The sequence below is a fragment of the Triticum urartu genome, chromosome 2, assembly GCF_003073215.2.
Source record: "Triticum urartu cultivar G1812 chromosome 2, Tu2.1, whole genome shotgun sequence".
NCBI classification, from domain to species: domain Eukaryota; kingdom Viridiplantae; phylum Streptophyta; class Magnoliopsida; order Poales; family Poaceae; genus Triticum; species Triticum urartu.
Window position 1 is genome coordinate 179,565,249 of NC_053023.1, and position 24,544 is coordinate 179,589,792.

Consider the following 24,544-nt stretch of genomic DNA (forward strand, 5'->3'; position numbering starts at 1 on the left):
GGAAGGCAAGGCACTACCTATCCAGAGACCGGTATATTACCTGAGCGAAGTACTGTCGACCTCCAAGCAGAACTACCCCCACTACCAGAAGATGTGCTATGGTGTACACTTTACTGCCAAGAAATTGAAGCCTTACTTTCAAGAGCATCCAATCACAGTGGTGTGCACGGCTCCGCTTGCCGAGATCATTGGTAGCCGAGATGCTTCTGGCCGAGTGGCCAAGTGGGCCATAGAGCTGGCTCCCTACACCATCCACTACCAGCCCCGCACCGCTATCAAGTCACAAGCATTGGCCGAGTTTCTCGTCGACTGGGCCGAGACCCAGTACCTACCTCCAGTGCCTGATTCCACCCATAGGCGGATGCATTTCAACGGCTCCAAGATGCGCACCGGCTTGGGAGCCGGCGTCGTCCTCACCTCTCCCAAAGGCAACAAGCTCAAATACGCGCTGCAAATCCACTTTGCCGCCTCCAACAACGTCGCCGAGTATACGAGGCGCTCATTCACGGGCTCCGGCTTGCCAAAGACCTTGGCATCCGCCGGATCTTTTGTTATGGCGACTCGGACTTAGTGGTCCAGCAGTCATCTGGCGACTGGGACGCAAAATATGCAAACATGGCGAGTTACCGTTTCCTCGTGCAGCAACTCAACGGGTATTTCGAAGGGTGCGAGTTCCTCCATGTGCTAAGAAATGACAACGACCAAGCAGACGCCTTGGCACGAATCGGCTCTACCCGCCAAGCAATACCATCCGGCGTCGCCCTTCAACGCCTCCTCAAGCCGTCTGTCAAGCCTTCACCAGAATCAGACTCCATTTTTGTGCCGGCTCCTCCCGAAGACGTCGGATCCGACTCCAGAGCCCCGGCAGTCGGTACGGGGATTTTGGCAGATGGCTCCAAAGCCGCCACAGTCGAACCCGGCCCGGGGACTGCGGCGGCGGACTCGAAGACTCCAGAACTCGACCCAAGGGCCGCGCAGTCGGCCTGGGGACTTCATTAACCCAGCAAGCGGTTGTTGACTCCAACCCGCCGCCTCCCAGCCCAACCGCCCTCGTCCAAGTCGCAGTTCTGGCAGTCGAAGAAATAGCAGCACCCTCATGGGCCCAGCCCATCCTCAAATTCCTGGTGAGCAAAGAGCTGCCGACTGATGAGACCTCAGCTCGGCAAGTACAACGCCGGGCGGCAGCCTACACCATAGTCAACAGAGAGCTGGTCAGGCGCAGCGTCACTGGTGTCTACCAGCGCTGCGTAGAGCCAGAGCAAGGCCAAGCAATTCTCAAAGACATCCATCAAGGCGAGTGCGGCCACCATGCGGCTTCAAGAGCACTCGTCGCAAAAGCCTTTCGACACGGTTTCTTCTGGCCGACTGCCTTAGAAGAGGCCAAGAGTTGGTCCAAAAATGCAAAGGGTGCCAGAAGTTCAGCTCCAAGCCGCACCAGCCGCTTCTGCACTCAAGACCATCCCCATTGCCTGGCCTTTCGCAGTTTGGGGTCTAGACATGGTGGGACCATTCAAGACAGCACGAGGTGGCTTAACTCACTTACTTGTCGCAGTGGACAAGTAGTTCACCAAGTGGATAGAAGCGAAGCCAATCAAGAAGCTGAACGGCCTGACTTCCGTGACTTTCATCGCCGATATCATAATTCGGTACGGCATACCACACAGCATCATCACCGACAACGACACAAATTTCGCCAAAGGCGCCTTGGCCCGTTTTTGCGCAACACAGGGCATCCGATTGGACCTAGCATCGGTCGCCCATCCATAGTCAAACGGCCAGGTGGAGCGAGCAAACGGCCTCATCCTGTCCGGCATCAAACCCCAGCTGATCGAGCCTCTAGAGCGCTCGGCTGGCTGCTGGCTCGACGAGCTACCAGCCGTCCTCTGGAGTCTGGGCACGACTCCAAACAAGTCAACCAGCTTCATGCCTTTCTTCCTCGTCTACGGTGCCGAAGCTGTCATCCCAACGGACATAGAGTTCGACTCCCCATGAGTCACCATGTACACCGAGGAGGAAGCAGAAGAAGCACGGCAAGACGTCGTTGATCTGCTGGAAGAGGGCCGGCTGTTGGCACTCAGCCGGTCCAGCATCTACCAGCAGAGCCTGCGCCGATACCACAACAGGAAGGTCAGGCCAAGATCTTTCCAAGAAGGCGACCTTGTGCTCCGGCTGATCCAGCAAATAGCCGGCCAGCACAAGTTGTTGGCGCCTTGGGAAGGCCCTTTCATCATCAGCAAAGTACTGGGCAACGACTCCTACTACCTGATTGATGCTCAGAAGCCCCGAGCACGCAAGAGGGACGACTCCGGCAAGGAGACAGAGCGGCCATGGAATGCAAATCTCCTCTGAAGATTTTATAGTTGATGTAGTATGTACCATGCTACCTTTTGTATTAAAGTACCAAGACTCCGGGTCCCCCGAGACGAGCTCGGGGACTGCCCTCTTTTGTCTGTATGATAAAAAATATGCCTGCAAGTATGTTACTCCTTTTTATGCCGTTTGGCACCGGGCTCGACAAGTCGGACCGGGGACTTGCCGCCTTGCACTATGAAATGCTTCCTGCAGTCGAACAAGTAGTGTGTAAACGCCTAAACTGTCTCCTGTCAGAAGCTGCAGCTCGCAGAGCGACTGTACGATGGGCAGAAGTAAGGTAGAATGGGCATTCGCATGAAAAATGGCTAAGGACTCAAAGCATAAAACATAGCTCAAGACGGCTTCCAACCTTTTTGCAAACCGACTCTCGAGTAGTCGGATTGCCGCCTCCTATTCAACTTGCTCGAAAACTCTTAAAAACAGCTAAGTACTTGCCTTCCCAAAGTAGCCAAGCATTTGATCCAGCGGCAGTCCGCACAGCAGCTGTCCAATTGGCAAGGCAGGCAACTAAGAGAAAGCAGCAAAGGAAAAAAGCCAAAAGAGCAATGAGCAAGAAAAGATAGAACTCGGATAAATATATTTACATGGCATAGGCCCTTGGCGGAATCTTCGAGCAGAAGTTCAAAATACACCTCGCGGGTGGAATTGTGCGAATTAACAAGTTCTTCAAAGACTACTGAAGCAGATAAAATAAAGGTAAAGCGGCAGCTTAGGAAGCAGCTGACGGATTTGGAGGGTCGGACGAGGCGGCAGCGTCAGGCATCGGGGCGGCCGGCTGGCTAGTCTCGGCTTGATCGCCTCCGGCGGCAGTCGGGTCGGTCGCATGTGGCTCGTTGCTGGAGGCGCGGTCGAGCTGAGGCTAGCCGTCTGCTCCGTCTTCCGGTGCCTCCGTCTCGCCTCCGTCCTCCGCCTCGCCTTCCTCCTCGACACTGGAGCCAATCACCTCCGCCGAGTCCTCGCCGTAGTCTGGGTTCATCCCAAACCACTCCGGCGGTACCTCCTCGCCGTCTTCAGACCGCTCGGGGACGAAGATGCTGGTGTCCATGTACTCGGAGATCGCCGCAGCACGCTTGGCGAGGGCGTCTTCCGCAGCTGCCAGCTCCGGCTGGGCCTCCCACCGAAACGTGGCCAGCCGCTCTAGATCCAGCCCCAGATACCACACCTTGACGAACTCCAAGGCCCGACGCGCTCCAACTCGGGCCGAAGAGCCCTTCCAGGCCTCAAGACGACCAGCCGCGACCTCTAGCCAGTCGGCTGTCAGGCTGGGGGTGCACGGAGCCTGCATGTCCGGCCATAGGCCGGCAATCGCCTGGGCACCAACACGCTGAAGCCGGCGCAACATCCGGTGAGTCGGCCGAAAGCGAGCCTCGATTCTTGGGATGTGCTCGTCAAGGGTTCGGGGGGCGTCAGCGGCGATCTCTATGCCCTCCGCCCTCTGACCTTCATGATCAGCCTCGATGGGTTGGATGGCGGCCTGCGAGTGCCCAGGAAAGAAGTCTGCCAAGATGGAATAAACGAAGAAGCAAGTCAAAAACCAGGAGTCGGCACGACTTATAATCGGCAGCTCGAAGAAAGAAAGTAAAGAAACTCACCATCAACGATGTCTTCAATCTCATGGAAGCCGGAGGCCAGCATCGCCTCCTTGTCAGACCAGGAGGAGCGCTCGCTCGCGAACTCGGCCAGGAGGGCGGTCTCCGTCTCTTCTGCCTCCCTCTGCGTCTTCACAAGCAGCTCCTTCTGCTCTGCCAATTGAGTGGCCAGCAGATCGCGCTCCATGGCGAGCTTGCTGCACTCCTCCCCTTTGGCGCGCAATGCGGAGTTGGCTTCGCTCAGCTGCTGTTGAAGAGTAGCATTGGTTCCTGAAAAGAAGAAAGAAAGAAGGCGTTAAGTCATCAATAAAGAAGATCGCCGGGGAGATCCGGCCCGACTGCTCAGGAGTCGGCCCGAATCTCGGGGACTATAGCTCGTGGGTGCGCCAGCGCGCCCCCGCAAAGAAGGAAAAAGACTTACTACGGCTCTCCGACAAATCGGCGGTCCGCTTGCCCAGCTCTTCAACGTTACGGTTGAAGGCAGTGACGTGGAGGTTGTGGTAATCCTGCGTCAAGCATTTCAGACAAAAAATTAATACCCAGAGTTCATCAATTGGAGTTCCGGGCCACCTGCTCAGCAGCCAGCCCGAAACTCAGGGACTAAACCTAGTGGGTGCGTTGGCGCGCCCCCACAGAGAGGAACAAGGAAACAAGGACCAAAGGAAAAAACATACCCGGACGGCTGCCCGCGACGCCAGGTATGCCTTGGTGCAATTCTGGAGAGCGTCGCCCTCGGCACAAAGCTTCGCCTGGACGTCCAGAAGCGCCCGGTTCAGCGGCCCTGTGCCACCTCCTCGCACCCACCCAATGGGCGCGGCGCTTGTCGCTTCGGCGTCTGGGATCGCCGAGCTGGCGGTGCCGGCCTCTAGGGGTGGGGTGCCGAAGTCGCCTTCTCCAGACGGCGGCGCGTCAGCGAGCCTACTTGGAGGAGTAACCTCGCCACGGCCTCGTATTCGGTCGGCGGCACCAGAGGGTCCGCTGGCTGCTTGCCTTGCGCTCCCTCAGACGGCGGCGGAGGCGGCGGCGGAACGATCACGTCCGGCGTAGAAGGGTCGCCGCCTTCCCTCTCCACGACGGGGTTCTTGCCGCCGGCTTCCCCAGTCTGCCCCATGAACTCCGGAGGCGGCGGCACAGAGTTCAACGGGGTGACGAACACCGCCGATTGGCGGCATGCGGCCTCCTCAGCCTGCCGCTTCGTCGCGGCGGCGGCTTCGGCCTCCGCCAGTTTTTTCTTGGCGGAGGCCTCCGCCCTATCGGCCTCCGCCTTCTCCAGGCGAACAGCCTCTTCTTTGTTGCACTTCTCCTGTGCATCCCGCTCTGTCGCCTCCCGGAGGTCAGCAGCGGGGTCAATCCGCCGAGTGGTGGCGGACGTCTCCGCTGACCCCATGACGGAGGCGGCGATGACCCTCTCAAGAGTGAGGGGAGCCCTGAAGCAAGGGGAGCACGCAAAGACTTAGACAAAGCCACAAAGAAGAATAAAGCATTAAGACAGAATACTCACGCGGAGACCAATGGCGGCTTCTTCAATTCCTTCTGGAAGCGTACGGCCTTCGCAGCCGCCTCGTCCCGTCAGGTCGCCGCAGCCGGACCCTTGGGGTTCTTCGGCCGACTGTGGAACAAGGTCGGCACGGCCCTGCGCTTCTTCCCGCCGCCTGGAGCCCCCGGCGCAGCAGAAGAGACCGCGCTAGGCTGGCCGGCTCCTGGCCGATGGCGGGGCGCGACTTCTCCCTCGGCGTCGTCATCAGGCCAGTCGGCGAAAGTGGCCGAAGGCCCGAAGTCGCTTGCTGCTCCTCCTCCTCCCTCGGCGTCTTCCTCCAGAGCCGCCGCCCCCAGATCGGGGTCGTCGATGTCACTCTCCGCCCGGTCGGCGCGAAACTCGCGGGCCGGCCCCAAGGTGCCGGCTGGCGGGTGGAGGAGAGGATTCTGACCAAAGCCGACTGGTCAAAACAAACTCGGCAAGAAAAAAGACAATCCAAAGAAAGAAAGGAAAGGTAGCTCACCACAGGCGGGGGGTTGGCGCGGGAGTACGGCTCCTTGCCGAACCGCCAATCCTCGAGAAGCTTGCTGTCCAAGAGGTAGTTCACCATGAAGACCACCTCCTCGTGAGGCATGTCCTTGGTGCACATCCGACTCGGGTCACGGTGCCCGCTCATCTGGCATATCATATGGGGGCGGCCTTGCAGCGGGAGAACTCGGCGCACCACGAAGGCGGCCAGCAGGTCTGGACCAGTCAAGCCCTCCGACTGCGTCAGCACTCAGAGTCGCGCGATGGCGCCGGCTCCCGCAGGCGTCAGCGACTTGGCCCGGTACGACCAGTTGGGCAGTCTCCCAGCTGGCGGGCCGTCTTCGAAAGCCGGCAGGTTGACCCAGTCGCCCCTCACGGAGATGCTCCTGACGTAGAAGTACGATCTCTGCCACATCTTCACCGACTTTATCAACGAGATGGAGGGGAAGGGGTTGTCGGCCCCCGACCTTCGCACGGCGAAAAAAGCGCCGCATTGAGCCGGCACGCCTGCAGCCTGGGTGCCGAGCTTGGAGAAGAAGAACTCCCCCAGAGCTCGAGGGTGGGGAGGACTCCAAGGAAGCCTTCGCACAAGGCCACGAAGGCGGACAGCAGCACCATTGTGTTGGGGGTGAGGTGGTGCGGCTAGAGGCCGTAGAACTCCAGGAAGGATCGGAAGAAACTGCTCACCGGCAGCCCCAACCCGCGCAAGGAGTGCGAGCGGAAGATGACCCTCTCGTCCTCCTGCGGCGCGGGGGAAATCTCCCCCTTCGGCGCAAGGCGCACCCGCACGTGATCCTTGCCGGGGAGCCGACGAGTCCGGCGGAGGAACTCGACGTGGTCGTCGTGAACTTTGGAGCCGTCCCAGGTGCCGGAGCGCACCAGGGGAGGCGCGGCGGCAGAGGAAGAGCTCATCGCGAGCTGATCGCCGCGGCGTTCGTCGGAGCTTGGGCGCGCGGTGGAGCGAAGAAGAAGAAAAGAAGGAGGAGAGCGAGGAGCAGTGAGAAGGAAGAGAGCGAGGAGTGGTGGGAAGGAGGAGCGCGCGTGCCCCCTCTTTCCCCTACTTATAGCCTCATGGGCTGTGAAGCCGAGGGGGCGGTCGTGGGATCTACTGCGCCCACGGCCCCACGACCCCCACGTTCCACGACAAAGTTACTGCGCGCTGTAACTCCACGAGAATCCCAACTGTCCGTCGGGGCCGCGGCGGATAGGCTCGGGCGCCGAGGCGCGGTAGTGGCAGGCCCCGCCTATGGGCCTGTCCCGTCGCACGCGTAGGTTGGCAGAATGGCCCAGCCACGTGTCATCGCATGACAGGCCTAGAACGGACAGCGGGTCCCACCAGTTGTTGAGACCCCAGGAGACGGCAAGAGGACCACCAGTCGGACCCGTCGGGAGTCGGCCCGGGGTAGTCGGCCGAGCCCTCCCCCGGGGCCCACGCACCATTAATCAAGATGTGATGGAGAGTGGCAATAGTGATCGCCCGCCAGGCGGCGGGGCTGTTGCCACGACCCCATGATCAAGCCCGCGTCATCAGAAGCACGTCACAGTAATCAGCAGCCGGCAAGACCCGCCCGCGCCGGACGCGGCCTGTTGGCTCCGTACCAGGCCAGTCGGAGGGGCCCGCCAGTCGGCGGGCCCCAGCGGTCGGCGGGGAAGACGGAGGCCAGAGGCGCTGACGGCTGGGCCCGCGTCCCACCGGATTACCATTGTACCCCTGGGGGTAGGCCTATATAAACCCCCAGGGCACCCATGCAAAGGGTTGGAACCCATTAGCTCTAGGCCAGATCATATAGAAGGGAGAGAGCTAGCCTTGCCCCCTCCTACCTCCAAGAAATAGCTCAAGGAGCAACTGTGTAAACACTTTGCCATAGTGATCATGCGGAGACCCCGCAGAGTAGCAGTAGGGGTATCATCTCCCCGGAGGGCCCTGAAGCTGGGTAAGATTCGCCGGCGTGCATGCCTTCGCCTCATCCCGTTTCCAGGCACCGGCGACGTTCTACTCGCCCCCACCATGATAAGCCATCCTTTGGCATCTGTCGCACCAAACCCCCGACAATCCCCCTCTCCGGAGCCCCAAACAGACTCCAGATCTGCCCTCCCGAGGAAGAACAGGGCTTGGCGGCGGCTCCATCTCGTGGATCGCGATAATTCTTTCCCCCTGATTTTTTTTGGAAAATAGGATTTTATAGTGTCGGTTTGAGGGTCTGCGGGGCCAACAGGTGGGGAGAACCCACCTGGGCGCGCTTGGTGAGGGGGGCGCGCCCTGGTGGGTTGTGCCCACCCAGGTGCCCCCCTTCGGTAGGTCGTGGCTCCAGAAATTCTTATATATTATATAAAAATTCCACGCAAAGTTTCGCTCCATTCCGAGAACTTTTATTTCTGCACAAAAACAACACCATGGTAGTTCTAGTGAAAACAGCATGAGTTCGGGGTTAGTTTCATTTAAATCATGCAAATTAGAGTCCAAAACAAGAGAAAAAGCATTAGGAAAAGTAGATATGTTGGAGACGTATCAACTCCCCCAAGCTTAAACCTTTGCTTGTCCTCAAGCAATTCAGTTGATAAACTAAAAGTGAAAAAGAAAAACTTCTACGAACTCTTTTGCTCTTGTTTGCATAAATAAGCTTAAACAACACCCAGGTTTTCAGCCAACATTATAACTAACCATGCCGACAATAACTCTTAAAGATTATATTAACTCATATCAATGACATAATCAGTTAGCGAGCAATAGTAAGACATCTCGAACGGCAACATGTTGTCAACATAACCATGATATAATATGACAATAGTGGTATCTCGCTAGCCCTTTCTTAGACCACACAACATAAATGCAGAGCACCTCCAAAGTCCAAGAAACGACTAAACATTGTAATTCATGCTAGAAAAGATCTAGTCACGATGCACCCAACATTAGCTACACACAATGCATAAGTCATGACAGCTGTGCTCTCTCAGTTTCTAGTGCTTGTTTTAGAAGGTGATGACACAACATAAAAGTAAATAGATAGTCCCTTCACAGAGGGAAGCAGTAGTTTGTAGAGGTGCGAGAGCTCAAAATTTTAAAACATACATAAATGATATTTTGAGACATGCACCCTTCTCATTTACTTCACGACTACCATTTATCAATATCTCCCATGCTAAACAGGCTAGTGGCGGTTCCCAAGTGATAAAAGTAAAGGTTTTGACTCCATTTGGAGTTTTTGTTTGATTATTCGAGCGATTAAATATTTTTGTATTTTGCAGTTTGGGACTGGGTATCCCTATTACCGCCCTTTTCTCATGCGATGGCGAGTGAATAAGCACTCGACCTGAGAATAACCCGCTTAGCATGGAATGTACCGACTACCTCCTGTCATTCCATGAACGATCCAGGCACACAAAACAGATATTTTTCAGAAGTTTTTAGAGGTGGCACAGGCAAATTTACTTAGGACGGAAGGGTAATACCGCATATAGGTAGATATGGTGGACTCATCTGGAATAACTTTGGGTTCAGGGTTTTTGATGTACATGCAGAATCCGCACTTAGTACAGGCGAATGCTAGCAATTAGATTGAGAAGCGGCCAACTAGAGAGCAACAACGATCATGATCATGCATTATGCATAAGTAACATTGGACACTAGCATGAGTAGGATATGATCACCATGAACATAAATATCATAGAGGCTATGTTGGTTTTGATTCAACTACATGCATGAACATGTGCCAAGTCAAGCCACTCGAACATTCAGAGGAGGATACCATATCATCATACTACATCACAATCGTTTTAACGCAATGTTGATATCCAAGGTAAATCATTATCCAATCCCAGCTACTTATGCATGGCATGAGAAACTATAATCTCTAATTGTCATTGCAAACATGTTTAATCATAATGGGATGAATCATGGATACTAGGTTAAACATATTTACACAAACAGAACAAGTTAAGTTCATACCAATTTCTCTCTGCCACGGCCAGTTCATCAAATATCGCCATTATTGCCTTTCACTTGCACGACCGAAGGATGTGAAAATAATAATTGTGCAAGAGTGCCATGGACTAAGCTGGAATCTACAAAACATTTTATTCCACAGGAGAAGACAAGGTAAAATGGGCTCTTTATTAGTTCAACAATTATTCATATGAGAGCCACTCAACATTTTCATCGTGGTCTTCTCCTTGGTACAACTCGAATAAAAGAATAGAATTTCATAAAAACACACCGAAATATTTTTGGAGTTTTTGGTTTTCTTGAACAAGCAAATAAAAGGGAAAAGGAAAAACGAGAAAAAACTATTTACACGGGAAAGCTTCCAACGAGCAAAAGAAGAACACGGAAATCTTTTTGGGTTTTCTTTTTAATATTACAACTAAGCATGCAAGGAAAATAAACTAGCTACAACTAAATTTTTTTGGTTTTTCTAAAGTTTTTCAAACACACAAGAAGAAAGCAAGAAAAATAAATCTAAGCATGGATGTGATGACCCCACAAGTATAGGGGATTAATTGTAGCTCTTTTTGATTGGTAAGAGTGTCGAACCCAATGAGGAGCAGAAGGAAATGACCGGTAGTTTCTGGTAAGGTAATGTCTGCAAGTGCTGAAATTGTAAGTAGCAGAGTAGTTTGATAGCAAGATAATTTCTAACGAGCAAGTAACGATAGTAGTAACAAAAGTGCAGCAAGGTAGCCCAATCCTTTTGAGGCAAAGGACAAGCCAAAATGGTCTCTTATGATAAGAAAAACGTTCTTGAGGGTACACGGGAATTTCATTTAGTCACTTTCATCATGTTGGTTCGATTCATGTTCATTACTTTGATAATTTGATATATGGGTGGACCGGTGCTTAGGTGTTGTTCTTACTTGAAAAAACCTCCTACTTATGATTAACCCTCCCGCAAGAATCCGCAAGTACGAGAAAAGTATTAAGAATAAATTCTAACCATAGCATTAAAGTTGTGGATCCAATCGGTCCCTTATGGAATAGCGCATAAACTAGGGTTTAAGCTTCTGTCACTCTCGTAACCCATCATCTAATTGCTACTCCACAATGCATTCCCTTAGGCCCAAATATGGTGAAGTGTCATGTAGTTGACGTTCACATGACACCACTAAGGGAATCACAAAATATCGAACACATATCAAATTCACATGATTACTTGCAACATGATTTCTCCCATGACCTCAAGAACAAAGGTAACTACTCACAAATAATAATCATGCTCAAGATCAGAGGGGTATTAAATAGCATATTGGATCTGAACATATAATCTTCCACCAAATAAACCATATAGTAATCCACTACAAGATGTAATCAACGCTACTAGTCACCCACAAGTACCAATCTATAGTTCCGGTAACAAGATTGAACACAAGAGATGAACTAGGGTTTGAGAGGAGATGGTGTTGTTGAAGATGTTAATGGAGATTGCCATCCACAAGATGGGAGAGTTGTTGGTGATGATAATGACGATGATTTCCCCCTCTGGGAGGGAAGTTCCCTCGGCGGAATCACTCCACCGGAGGGCAAAAGTGCTCCTGCCCAAGTTCCGCCTCGAGGTGGTGGCGCTTCGTCCCGAAAGTCCTCCTCTTATTTTTATAGGTCAAAATGTCTTATATACCTAAATATGGGCACCGGAGGTGGGCAGAGGAGGCCACAACCCCGCAGGGCGCGCCAGGGGGCCCTGGCGCGCCTAGGTGGGTTGTGCCCACCTGGTGTCCCCCCTCTGGTAGTTATTTTCTCCAGTAATTCTTATATATTCCATAAAAAATCCCGATGAAGTTTCAGCTCATTTAAAGTTGTGCACAATAGGTAGCATGATGTAGCTTTTTCAGGTCCATATTTCCAGCTGCTGGAATTCTCCCTCTTGGTGTGTACCTTGCAAATTATGAGAGAAAAGGCATTAGAATTGCTCCAAGAAGCATTATTATGGATAAAAACATTTTAAATAACAATAAGAAAACATGATGCAAAATGGATGTATCAGGATGATACAATGAAAATGTGTGAACACCGACAAGATGAATAAGTGGGCATGAATGTAATGTCGGTGAGAAACACGTACTCCCCCAAGCTTAGGCTTTTGGCCTAACTTGGTAATCAATCACTAGTCTGGATGGTAGTAGGGGTACTAAGGAGCGGACATCCACTGATCCCACTGCGGAGGCTTCAGTGCTGCCTCCGCAGCAGCCTGAGTGTTCCGGTAAGTGATGATGTCCGCATGCATGATCTTATATCCGCCCTGGCAACAGGATCAAACAAAGCAGGAGAAGGCAGTGGAATAATATCATGAGTTTCAATGCTAAAAACTAGGTTATAAGGGATAGTAATATTAGGATAATCTTGTGCAAGAAAATGATGGTGTTCCATGGCTGCACGATCTAGATAAACCATGGTTAGAGGGTAGTCGTGAGGGCGTATCCCAACATTAAAGTGGGCCGCCAAGCGAGTAGCATAATCCCACCATGGATTTTACCCTGAGATTTATTAAGTTGGAGGCGACGAGCCACAGTAGCTCCCAAGCTATAAGTGTTGTCGCCCTCTAATGCACGACGCAAAACAACAAGGTCTAGTGAGCTGAGCGCTCCCACCTTCTCCCTAGAAAGCAAGCATTTTGCAATCAAAAGTGCAAAGTAATGAACATGAGGAAAATGCAAACCAGCAGCAGTGGTAGCTGACACCCCTCTCTCATCTCTCTCGGTCAAAGTGCGATAAAATGCCTCAAACCCAGCTGCCCTAGGCTTGGCCAAGCTCACATCAGAAGGGATGCTGCATATGTTACAAAATTTAGTAAGTGGTATCTGATGGTTTTCAACATATAAATCAAAGCTAACTTCAGGAGGATTATTCCATGGCAGGAAAGTAAAGCTCTGAACAAAGATATTTGTGAGGATTTGGTGTTGTTCACACTCATCTGCGATGAAGTCGATGAGGCCGGCATTAGCAGCGTATAGCATGAACTCCTGAAGGATTCCAGCCTCTTCCAGGAATGGGGTGTGCGGCCATTCGCACGGCCGTACCTCCGCCAACCTCCGAGGCTGGAGATCACTATAAGATGACTCCCCAATGACACCCTTGGAGTTCTTCTTGGAGCCAAACTTCCTAAATATATTCATGATTTTCCTATGAACAAAATTCTGAAATTTATTAGCCCACAAAATTTTCTCAACAAAACTTCACAAAAATGATACCAACTACTCATAGGGATACATAGAGGCCATAGCAAGCATTCAAACTACTTAGAACACTAAGAATTCAACATGCAAGCACATCTACAGCAGCACCAAGAGTAGCTAATTATTCAAAATATAATCCACTAAAACAAAAAATAATTGGACAAACGGTGGAGTCACATACCAAGCAACAATCCCCCGAAACAGTTTTGGAAACGGAGCTTCGAGCAAAGAGATCGAAATCCGCGGGTTTGGGAGCAAGAACACGGGAGAGAGAGCAATGGAGATTTTTTTTCTAGAGGTAGGTGATGATGTGCTATGAAGAGATAAGTGAGGGGGGCCACGTGGGGACCACAACCCACCAGGACGCGCCTGGGGGTCCTAGCGCACCCAGGTGGGTTGTTCCCACCTGCTGCACCCCCCTCTGATATTATTTGCACCAGAAATTCAGAAATATTCAGAAAAAATCGTATTAAATTTTTGAAGCATTCTGAGAAATTTTATTTTTGGGTCATTTTTTTATTGCATGGGAAATTCAGAAAACAGACAAAACATGGCATTTTATTTTATTTAACTAATAAAAACAGAAAACAAAAAGTAGGGGCAGAAGGTAGTGCTTACTAAATTCATCAACTTCACACTCTAAAAAGGATCCATTAATAAGGTTGATCAAGTCTTATTAACAACCACTTTCGATTAGCATGAAACCGAAGAACTTCCGTAGATCACTAAGTTACCTCAATGGGGATATGCCCCAACAATAAGCATTTCATATTTCTTTTTGACGGTGGATAGAGGTATTTGAAAACTTCCAATAGTGATTGTCGGAGATTTTTTCAATAACATTAATACCATTCACTTGGAATTGTTTCTTCGGAAAGTGCACCGTATGCTCATTACCATTGATATGAAAAGTGACCTTGCTTTTATTGCAATCAATAACAGCCCCTGCAGTATTCAAGAAGGGTCTACCAAGAATAATTGACATGTTGTCGTCCTCGGGCATCTCAAGTATAACAAAGTCAGTCAAAATAGTAACATTAGCAACAACAATGGGCACATCCTCACAGATACTGATACGTCCATTTTGCATCATGCTTTTATATCGATATTTATTGCATTATGGGCTTTTATTACACATTATGTCACAAATACTTATGCCTATTCTCTCTTATTTTACAAGGTTTACATAAAGAGGGGGAATGCCGGCAACTGGAGTTCTGGGATGGAAAAGGAGCAAATATTAGAGACCTATTCTGCACATCTCCAAAAGTCCTGAAACTCCACGGGAGTTATTTTTAGAATATATAAAAAATACTGAGCGAAGATAGCACCAGAGGGGGCCACCCACCATCCACGAGGGTGGAGGGCGCACCCCCTGCCTCGTGGGCCCCTGGTGGCCCACTGATGCCCATCTTTGGCTATATGGAGTCTTTCGTCGAGGAGAAAATCATAAGCAAGCTCACGGGACGAAACTCCGCCGCCACGAGGTGGAACCTTGGCAGAACCAATCTAGGGCTCCGGCAGAGCTGTTCTGCCGGGGAAACTCCCCCCCGGGAGGGGGAAATCATTGCCATCGTCATCACCAATGATCCTCTCATCGGGAGGGGGTCAATCTCCATCAACATCTTCACCAACACCATCTCCTCTCAAACCCTAGTTCATCTCTTGTATCCAATCTTTGTCCCAAAGCCTCAGATTGGTACCTGTGGGTTGCTAGTAGTGTTGATTACTCCTTGTAGTTGATGCTAGTTGGTTTATTTGGTGGAAGATCATATGTTTAGATCCATTATGCATATTAATACCCCTCTGATTATGAACATGAATATGATTTGTGATTAGTTATGTTTGTTCCCGAGGACATGGGAGAAGTCTTGCTATTAGTAGTCATGTGAATTTGGTATTCGTTCGATATTTTGATGACATGTATGATGTCTTTCCTCTAGTGGTGTTATGTGAACGTCGACTACATGACACTTCACCATTGTTTGAGCCTAGAGGAGGGCATTGGGAAGTAATAAGTAGATGATGGGTTGCTAGAGGGACAGAAGCTTAAACCCTAGTTTATGCGTTGCTTCGTAAGGGGCTGATTTGGATCCATATGTTTCATGCTATGGTTAGGTTTACCTTAATACTTCTTTTGTAGTTGCGGATGCTTGCAATAGGAGTTAATCATAAGTGGGATGCTTGTCCAAGAAAGGACAGTACCCAAGCACCGGTCCACCCACATACCAAATTATCAAAGTAACGAACGTGAATCATATGAACGTGATGAAAACTAGCTTGACGATAATTCCCATGTGTCCTCGGGAGCGCTTTCCTTCATATAAGAGTTTTTCCAGGCTTGTCCTTTGCTAGAAAAGGGATTGGGCCATCTTGCTGCACCTTATTTACTTTCATTACTTGTTGCTCGTTACAATTTATCTTATCACAAAACTATTTGTTACAGATAATTTCATTGCTTGCAGAGAATACCTTGTTGAAAACCGCTTATCATTTCCTTCTGCTCCTTGTTGGATTCAACACTCTTACTTATCGAAAAGGCTACAATAGATCCCCTACACTTGTGGGTCATCAAGACTCTTTTCTGGCGCCGTTTCCACAGAGTGAAGCGCCTTTGGTAGGTGGAATTTGGTAAGGAAAAATTTATATAGTGTGCTAAAATTTACTGTCACTTGTTACTATGGAACATAATCCTTTGAGGGGTTTGTTCGGGGTATATTCACCTCATCCAAAACCACAATTAGCTACCCCTCAACCTACTGAACCTACTAAAAATGTTTACTTTGAAATTCCTTCGGGTATGATAGAGAAACTGCTAGCTAATCCTTTTGCAGGAGATGGAACATTGCATCCCAATTTACACTTAATCTATCTGGATGAAGTTTGTGGATTATTTAAGCTTGCAAGTATGCTCGAGGATGTTATCAAGAAGAAGGTTTTCCCTTTATCTTTGAAGGGATAGGCATTGACATGGTATAGGCTATGTGATGATATGGGATCATGGAACTACAAACGATTGAAATTGTAATTCATCAGAAGTTTTATCCTATGCATCTTGTTCATCGTGATCGTAATTATATATATAATTTTTGGCCTCGCAAAGGAGAAAGCATCGCTCAAGCTTGGGGGAGGCTTAAGTGAATGATATGTTCTTGCCCCAATCATTAGCTCTCAAGAGAAATGATTATTCAAAAATTTTATGCTCGACTTTCTCTCAATAATCGCACCATGCTCGATACTTCTTGTACTGGCTCTTTTATGATGAAGACTATTGACTTCAAATGGTATTTATTGGAAAGAATTAAACGCAACTCTGAAGATTGGGACCTCGACGAAGGTAAGGAGTTAGGTATAACACCTAACTTTGATTGTGTTAAATATGGACTAAATATGGACTTGACTCTGAGATAGTAGCTTCTTTCTGTGAATCATTTGCTACTCATGTTGATCTCCCTAAGGAGAAGTGGTTTAAATATAATCCTCCCATTGAAGTAAAAGTAGTTGCACATATTAAAGTTGAAGAAAATACTATCACTTATAATGATACTATTGTTCCTACTGCTTATGTTGAGAAACCACATTTCCCTGTTAGAATAAAGGATCATGTTAAGGCTTCAACTGTAGTCAACAAAAGTAATATTAGGACACACAAACCCCCTAAGCAAGTTAAAGTTGAACCTAAAATTGCTATGGTTAAAGATCTATTGGTTGATAATATCGATGGGTATGTTATTTACTTCTGTGATGAGACTGCTAGAATTGCTAAACCTAGTGCTAAAGCTAAACATAGACCTGTGGTAGGCATGCGGTTATTTCTGTTAAAATAGGAGATCATTGTTATCATGGCTTGTGTGATATGGGTGCTAGTGCTAGTGTAATACCTCATTCTTTATACAAAGAAATTATGCATGATATTGCACCTACTGAGATAGAAGATATCGATGTTACCATTAAGCTTTCCAATAGAGATACTATTTCATCGATTGGGATTGTTAGAGATGTTGAAGTCTTGTGTGGGAAGGTTAAATATCCTGCTGATTTTCTTGTTCTTGGTTCCCCACAAGATAGCTTTTGTCCCATTATATTTGGTGGACCCTTCTTGAACATTGTTAATGCTAGGATAGACTGAGAAAAGGATGTTGTTACTATTGGTTTGGGGATATGTCTCATGAGTTTAATTTTACTAAATTTAGTAGACAACCCCGTGATGAGGAATTGCCTAGTAAAGATGAAATTATTGGCCTTGCTTCTATTGCCATGCCTCCTAGTGATCCTTTAGAACAATATTTGCTAGACCATGAAAATGATATGTTTATGAATGAAAGAAGGGAAATAGATGAAGTATTCTTTAAATAGGGACCTATTCTGAAACACAATTTGCCTGTTGAAATTCTAGGGGATCCTCCTCCACCCAAGGGTGATCCCATGTTTGAGCTTAAACCATTACCTGATACTCTTAAATATGCTTATCTTGATGAAAAGAAGATATATCCTGTTATCATTAGTGCTAACCTTTCAGAGAAGGGGGAAGAGAAATTATTGAAAACTCTGAAGAAGCACCGTGCTACTATTGAATATACTCTTGATGATCTTAAGGGCATTAGTCCCACTCTATGTCAACACAAAATAAATTTGGAGAAAGACGCCAAACCAGTTATTGATCACCAACAATGACTAAATCCTAAGATGAAGGAAGTGGTAAGAAAGGAAATATTAAAGCTCCTTGAGGCAGGTATAATTTATCCCGTTGCTGATAGTCAGTGGGTGAGTCCTGTCCATTGTGTCCCTAAGAAGGGAGGTATTATTGTTGTTCCTAATGATAAAGATGAATTGATCCTGCAAAGAATTATTACAAGTTATAGGATGGTAATTGATTTCTGCAAACTAAATAAAGCTACTAAATAAGATCTTACCCTTTGCCTTTTATTGATCAAATGCTTGAAAGATTATCCAAACATACACATTTTTGCTTTCTAGATGGTTACTCTGGTTTCTCTCAAATACCTGTGTCAGCTGAGGATCAAGAAAAGACCACTTTTACTTGCCCTTTTGGTACTTTTTCTTATAGACCTATGCCTTTTGGTTTATGTAATGCACCTGCTACCTTTCAAAGATGCATGATGGATATATTCTCTGACTTTTGTGAAAAGATTTGTGAGGTTTTCATGGATGATTTCTCCATTTATGGATCCTCTTTTGATGATTGCTTGAGCAACCTTGATCGAGTTTTGCAAAGATGTGAAGAAACTAAAATTGTCTTGAATTGGGAGAAATGCCACTTTATGGTTAATGAAGGCATTGTCTTGGGGCATAAAATTTCTGAAAGAGGCATTAAAGTTGATAAAGCTAAAGTTGATGCTATTGAAAAGATGCCGTGTCCTAAGTACATCAAAGGTATAAGAAGTTTTTTGGGTCATGCCGGTTTTGATAGGAGGTTCATTAAGGACTTCTAAAAAAATTCTCAGCCTCTGACTAATCTATTACAAAAAGATATTCCTTTTACCTTTGATGATGATTGTGTAGAGGCATTTGAAATACTTAAGAAAGCATTGATTTCTACACCTATTGTTCAGCCTCCTAATTGGAATTTACCTTTTGAAATTATGTGTGATGCCAGTGATTATGCTGTAGGTGCTGTTATAGGGCAAAGAGTTGATAAGAAATTAAATGTTATTCAATATGCTAGTAAAACTCTAGACAATGCCCAGAGAAATTATGCTACTACTGAAAAATAATTTTTAGCAGTTGTTTTTGCTTGTGATAAGTTCAGACCTTATATTGTTGACTCTAAAGTAACTATTCCCACTGATCATGCTGCTATTAAATACCTTATGGAAAATAAATATGCTAAACCAAGACTTATTAGATGGGTTCTCTTGCTACAAGAATTTGATGTACATATGATTGATAGAAAGGGAGCTGAGAATCCCGTGCCGATAACTTGTCTAGGTTAGAGAATGTTCTTGATGACCCACTACCTATTGATGATAGCTTTCCTGATAAAGTATTGACTATCATAAATGCTTCTCGAACTGCTCCATGGTATGCTGATTATGCTAATTACATTGTTGCTAAATTTATACCACCTAGTTTCACATACCAGCAAAAGAAATAATTTTTCTATGATTTGAGACATTACTTTTGGGATGACCCACATCTTTATAAAGAAGGAGTAGATGGTGTTATTAGACATTGTGTACCTGAGCATGAATAGGAACAGATCCTACGCAAGTGTCACTCCGAGGCTTATGGAGGGCACCATGCTGGAGATAGAACTGCACATAAGGTATTGAAATCCGGTTTTTATTGGCCTACTCTCTTCAAGGATGCCCGTAAGTTTGTCTTGTCTTGTGATGAATGTCAAAGAATTGGTAATATTACTAGACGTCAAGAAATGCCTATGAATTATTCACTTGTTATTGAACCATTTGATGTTTGGGGCTTCGATTACATGGGACCGTCTCCTTCCTCTAATGGGTATACACATATTTTAGTTGCTGTTGATTACGTTAGTAAGTGGGTAGAGGCTATTCCAACTAGTAGTGTTGATCATAACACCTCTATTAAGATGCTTAAAGATGTTATTTTTCCGAGATTTGGAGTCCCTAGATATTTAATGACTGATGGTGGTTCACATTTTATTCATGCTGCCTTTCGTAAAATGCTTGCTAAGTATGACGTCAATCATATAATTGCATCTCCTTATCACCCGCAGTCTAGTGGTCAAGTAGAATTGAGTAATAGAGAGCTCAAATTAATTTTGCAAAATACTGTTAATAGATCTAGAAAGAATTGGTCAAAGAAACTTGATGATGCATTATGGGCCTATAGAACTGCATATAAAAACCCTATGGGTATGTCTCCATATAAAATGGTTTATGGAAAAGCATGTCACTTACCTCTCGAACTAGAACATAAGGCATATTGGGCTATTAAAGAGCTCAACTATGATTTCAAACTTGCCCGTGAAAAGAGGCTATTTGACATTAGCTCACTTGATGAATGGAGAACCCAGGCCTATGAGAATGCCAAGTTTTTTAAAGAAAAAGTTAAAATATGGCATGACAAAAGGATACAAAAGCGTGAGTTTAATGTAGGTGATTATGTATTGCTATACAACTCTCGTTTGAGATTTTTTGCAGGAAAACTCCTCTCTAGATGGGAATGTCCTTACGCCATCGAGGAGGTCTATCGTTCCGGTGCCATAAAAACCAACAACTTCGAAGGCACAAATCTAAAGGTGGTGAATGGTCAAAGAATCAAACATTATATCTCAGGTAATCCTATAAATGTTGAAACTAATGTTATTGAAACCGTAACCCCGGAGGAATACATAAGGGACACTTTCCGGAATGTTTTGGACTCCGAAAGGGAATAGGTACGTGGTACGGTAAGTAAACCGACTCCAAAACAGTTCTAATGGCAATTTTTCTCCGTTTTGGAATATAAAAAATAGGAATATAAGAAGCAGTCCGAAAAGGACACGAGGCTTCCACGAGGGTGGAGGGCGCGCCCTACCCCCTGGGCGTGCGCCCCTGCCTCGTGGCACTTCGTGTGCCCTCCGGACTCCGTTTCTTGCATGATACTTCTTTTGGTCGGTAAAAATTCATTATATAATCTCCCAAAGGTTTTGACCACCGTATCACGCAAATATCTCCTGTTTTTGTTTCGAGCTGTTTTTTCTAACAGATCTAGATCACCATGACGTCTTCAAGCACCCCCAAGGACAAGTTCTTCGAGAAGGTCATCAACCCTTACCTCGCGGAGGTGCTACAACACCCTCAAACCATTGAGATGCGCGAGGGGTTGTTGCACATCCGCAATGTTGAGGGACCAAGGAAGAACGGAAGCGTGGAGGCAAGACTCGAAGCAATGGAACAACAAGTTTTCATGTGCCAGGAGATGGTGGAACGTGGACTCGACACCAACCACCTAATGATCCCAGAGTACACCATCACCACCAAGCTAGGAGCCAAGAACATCGGGGAGACCATCTTCAAGCCTCACGAGAAAATCGAGCATCTCCAAGCCCAGATCTATGACCTGCAAAACCCAAACTGTGAGTATGAATATAGATTCAAGAGGATGAGTTTGGCTGCAGATTCAAAGATCCCGGAGACTCGATCATCCTTCTATGATGGTGAGCCTATCCCTTGGAAGATGGAAGACAAGCCTACATCATCAACAACTCTATCATCACCACCACCGAGGAAGGAGACATAAACACATGGGTATGGGCACTCCCCTTGGCAACTGCCAAGCTTGGGGGAGTGCCCCGGTATCGTATCACCATTGCAAATTTTATCTTTACCGTTTTTCTTAGTTCGATCCTTTTGGTAATATCTTGATCTAGTAGAATAAAGTTTTAGTATGATCTAGTTTTGAGTTTTGCTTTATGATCCTTCTATGTAATCGAGTCCGTGAGCTATGTAATAAAGATTAGTGTTGAGTCAAGGGCTTCACTATCTTGCTATGATCTTCAGGGAATAAAATAAAAGAGAAAGAATAAAAAGAAATAAAGAGATTATATGGATCTTATGGAGAGTAATGGCTTCACATATAAAGAGTATGATGAATAAAAGTTGTTGAAAGTTGACAAACATAGTTTTGGTCATCATTGCAATTAATAGGAAGTAATAAAGAAAGAGAGGTTTTCACATATAAATATGCTATCTTGGACATCTTTTATGATTGTGAGCACTCATTAAAATATGACATGCTAAAGAGTTGACGTTGGACAAGGAAGACAACGTAATGGGTTATGTTTTCTTACATCTGAGATAAATTATATTGTCATGGATCATCAAACATGTTGAGCTTGCCTTTCCCTCTCGTGCTAGCCAAGTTCTTTGCACCAAGTAGAAATACTACTTGTGCTTCCAAATACCTTAAACCCAGTTTTTCCATGAGAGTCCACCATACCTACCTATGGATTGAGTAAGATCCTTCAAGTAAGTTGTCATCGGTGCTTGCAATAAAAATTGCCTTCTAAATATGTATGATTTATAAATGTGGAGAAAATAAGCTTTATACGATCTTGTGATGTGGAAGAAATAAAAGCGATGGACTGCATAATAAAGGTCCATATCACAAGTGGCAATATAAAGTGACGTTCTCTTGCATTAAGATTTTGTGCATCCAACCATAAAAGCGCATGATAACCTCTGCTTCCCTCTACGAAGGACCTATTTTTACTTTTATCTTCTACCTTATATAAGATTCAAGGTGATCTTCACCTTTCCTTTTTCACAATTTATCCTTTGGCAAGCACAATGTGTTGGAAAGATCCAGATATATATAGCTAACTGGATGTGAGTTTTCATGAACTATTATTGTTGACATTACCCTTGAGGTAAAAAGTTGGGAGGCAAAACTATAAGCCCCTATCTTACTCTGTGTCCGGCTAAAGCTTCATAACCATACATATCGCATGAGTGTTAGCAATTATGGAAGACTAAATGATAGTTGAGTATGTGGACTTGCTGAAAAGCTCTTATTGACTCTTTCCGATGTTATGATAAATTGCAATTGCTTCAATGACTGGGATTGTAGTTGTTAGTTTTCAATTAAGTTTATGATTCATACTTGAAATTGTGATTGAATTGTTACTTTAGCATAAGAGATCATATGACAATATATATGTATGTTGCTGCTCTAAGAATGATCATGATGCCCTCATGTCTGTGTTTTATTTTATCGACACCTCTATCTCTAAACATGTGGTCATATTTATCGTTATCGGCTTCCGCTTGAGGACAAGCGAGGTCTAAGCTTGGGGGAGTTGATACGTCCATTTTGCATCATGGTTTGATATCGATATTTATTGCATTATGGGCTGTTATTACACATTATGTCACAATACTTATGCCTATTCTCTCTTATTTTACAACATTTACAAGAAGAGGGAGAATGCCGGCAGCTGGAATTCTAGGCTGGAAAAGGAGCAAATATTACAGACCTATTCTGCACATCTCCAAAAATCCTGAAACTCCACGTGAGTTATTTTCAGAATATATAAAAAATACTAAGTGAAGAAAGCACCATAGGGGGGCCACCCACCATCCACGAGGGTGGAGGGCGCGCCCTACCCCTGGGCGCGCCCCCTGCCTCGTGGGCCCCCTGGTGGCCCTCTGATGCCCATCTTTGGCTATTTGGAGTCTTTTGTCAAGGAAAAAAATCATATGCAAGCTCATGGAAAAAAAATCAAATGGCTGATAAATCTAGGGCTCCGACAGAGCTGTTCTGCCGGGGAAACTTCCCTCCGGGAGGGGGAAATCATCGCCATCGTCATCACCAACGATCCTCTCATCGGGAGGGGGTAAATCACCATCAAAATCTTCACCAACACCATCTCCTCTCAAACCCTAGTTCATCTCTTGTATCCAATCTTTGTCCCAAAGCCTCAGATTGGTACTTGTGGGTTGCTAGTAGTGTTGATTAGTCCTTGTAGTTGATGCTAGTTGGTTTATTTGGTGGAAGATCATATGTTCAGATACATTATGCATATTAATACCCCTATGATTATGAAAATGAATATGATTTGTGAGTAGTTACATTTGTTCCTGAGGACATGGGAGAAGTCTTGCTATTAGTAGTCATGTGAATTTGGTATTCGTTCGATATTTTGATGAGATGTATGTTGTCTTTCCTCTAGTGGTGTTATGTGAACGTCGACTACATGACACTTCAGCATTGTTTGGGCCTAGAGGAGGGCATTGGGAAGTAATAAGTAGATGATGGGTTGCTAGAGTGAAAGAAGCTTAAACCCTAGTTTATGTGTTGCTTCATAAGGGGCTGATTTGGATCCATATGTTTCATGCTATGGTTAGGTTTACCTTAATACTTCTCTTGTAATTGTGGATGTTTGCAATAGGGGTTAATCATAAGTGGGATGCTTGTCCTAGAAAGGACAGTACCCAGGCACTGGTCCACCCACATACCAAATTATCAAAGTAATGAACGTGAATCATATGAACGTGATGAAAACTAGCTTGACGATAATTCCCATGTGTCCTCGGGAGCGCTTTCCTTCATATAAGAGTTTGTCCAGGCTTGTCCTTTGCTACAAAAAGGATTGGGCCATATTGCTGTACCTTATTTACTTTCATTACTTTTTGCTCGTTACAATTTATCTTATCACAAAACTATCTGTTACTGATAATTTCAGTGCTTGCAGAGAATACCTTGCTGAAAACTGCTTATCATTTCCTTCTGCTCCTCGTTGGGTTCGACACTCTTACTTATCGAAAATGATATGATAGATCCCCTACACTTGTGGGTCATCAGATACCGATAGGTATGGCAGTTGATTTATCAGCCATTTGCAAAGATATTTCAGTAGGTGTGACTTTATTCAAATCAAGTCTTTTATATAAAGAGAAAGGCATAACACTAACACTAGCTCCTAAATCAC